The following is a 2158-nucleotide window of genomic DNA, read 5'->3' as shown; positions in this document are numbered from 1 at the left end:
ATTCAAATCATACAAGTTAGAGTCCAAAACAAGGGCAAAAGTGTTTGGAAAAGTAGATACGACGGAGAGGTATCATAATGCACATCACTATAAGCCTTGCAAGCAAAGTAGCTAATGAGTTAGTTACGGAATGATGCACTACGTTACGAGTAAAGAGACTTGCCGGTAACGAGATTGAACTAGGTATTGAGATACCGACGATCGAATCTCGGGCAAGTAACATACCGATGACAAAGGGAACAATGTATGTTGTTATGCGGTTTGACCGATGAAGATCTTCGTAGAATATGTAGGAGCCAATATGAGCATCCAGGTTCCGCTATTGGTTATTGACCAGAAACAGTTCTAGGTCATGTCTACATAGTTCTTGAACCCGTAGGGTCCGCACGCTTAAGGTTTCGTTGACAGTTTTATTATGAGTTTATGAGTTTTGATGTACCGAAGGTTGTTCGGAGTCCCGGATGTGATCACGGACATGACGAGGAGTCGCGAAATGGTCGAGACATAAAGATCGATATATTGGACGACTATATTTGGACACCGGAAAGGTTCCGGGTGAGATTGGGACAATATCGGATCTCCGGGAGGTTATCGGAACCCCCGGGAGGTATATGGGCCTTATTGGGCCTTAGTGGAAAGGAGGGAGAAGAAGCAAAGGAGGGGGCGCCCCCCCCCAAGCCCAATCCGAATTGGGAGGGGGGGCGTCCCCCCCCCCTTTCCTTCTTCCCTTCCCCCTCTTCCTTCCTTCTCCTACTCATAATAGGAAAGGGGGGAGTCCTACTCCCGGTTGGGGTTGGACTCCCCCCTAGGGCGCGCCACCCCCTTGGCCGGCCCCCTCTCCTCCACTCCTTTATATACGGGGAGGGGGGCACCCCATAGACACAACAATTGATCTCTTGATCTCTTAGCCGTGTGCGATGCCCCCCTCCACCATAGTCCTCGATAATGTTGTAGCGGTGCTTAGGCGAAGCCCTGCGACGGTGGAACATCAAGATTGTCACCATGCCATCGTGCTGACGGAACTCTTCCCCGACATTCTGCTGGATCGGAGTCTGGGGATCGTCATCGAGCCGAATGTGTGCTAGAACTCGGAGGTGCCGTAGTTTCGGTGCTTGATCGGTCGAGCCGCGAAAATGTACGACTACATCAACCACGTTGTTCTAACGCTTCCGCTTTCGGTCTACGAGGGTACGTGGACAACACTCTCCCCTCTCGTTGCTATGCATCACCATGATCTTGCGTGTGCGTAGGATTTTTTTAAAATTACCACGTTCCCCAACAAGACACTCTCCCCTCTCGTTGCTATGCATCTCCTAGATAGATCTTGCGTGATCGTATGAATTTTTTTGAAATTGCATGCTATGTTCCCCAACAGTAATCCCCATTGCTAGCCTAACCTCCGCAACCCATTCGATGGCGCGTTGTCCCCACGGGGTCGGGCTCCAAGCCGGAGGTCAACGCCCGTATGGTGTATGGCAAGCACGCTGCGGACACTCCTGGTTGCGGACGCGAGGTGTGCCCGCCGTGCAAGGCACCAAGCGCAGATGGTCGCGGAAGCTCTCACGACCCATGCCGCGAAGGCGGAGCCCCCCTCGCCCGCCATGTCCATCATTGACCTCTCGTCCACCGGCAATAGACTGTCCGTACTCTGACGAGGAAGAATAGGGCATGGGAGACGACGACGCCTCGAGTCCGTGAGCGTCCCATGTCCTACTCTACCTCACCGGTGATCGCACCTTCACTTCAAGGGGCTCAGCAGGTCACCGGACATGGACACGACCGGGAGGACGGTTGCCAGCGAGAATTTAGACTAATTTTTACGTTGTATGTAATTGTATGGATTTGATAATTTAAAAATGAGGTATCCAATTATGGAATCAAATTTTTACATGCTGAATGGGCACTGTCGTGGACGCGCACGCGGATAGATTTCGGTACTTGAGGTTGTAGATGCTCTCACACTCTCTCTTCCCTCCTTCGATTGCTTTAATGAGAGAGATTACCTAAGTCATTGACCGACGTGCAACCCCAAGTCGCACTCCTGCTCCGATAGCTTCCGGTAAGTCCATGGCCCCTACTCACACACCTTTTTCCCTCGTTGTCGTGGTATTTTTGTGTGTGGTTCTAACAGGGAGATTTGTTGGAAATTACCGCACCA

Source organism: Triticum dicoccoides, chromosome 6B (assembly GCF_002162155.2).
Source record: "Triticum dicoccoides isolate Atlit2015 ecotype Zavitan chromosome 6B, WEW_v2.0, whole genome shotgun sequence".
In the NCBI taxonomy this organism is placed as follows: Eukaryota; Viridiplantae; Streptophyta; class Magnoliopsida; order Poales; family Poaceae; genus Triticum; species Triticum dicoccoides.
This window is presented reverse-complemented; position numbering follows the sequence as displayed.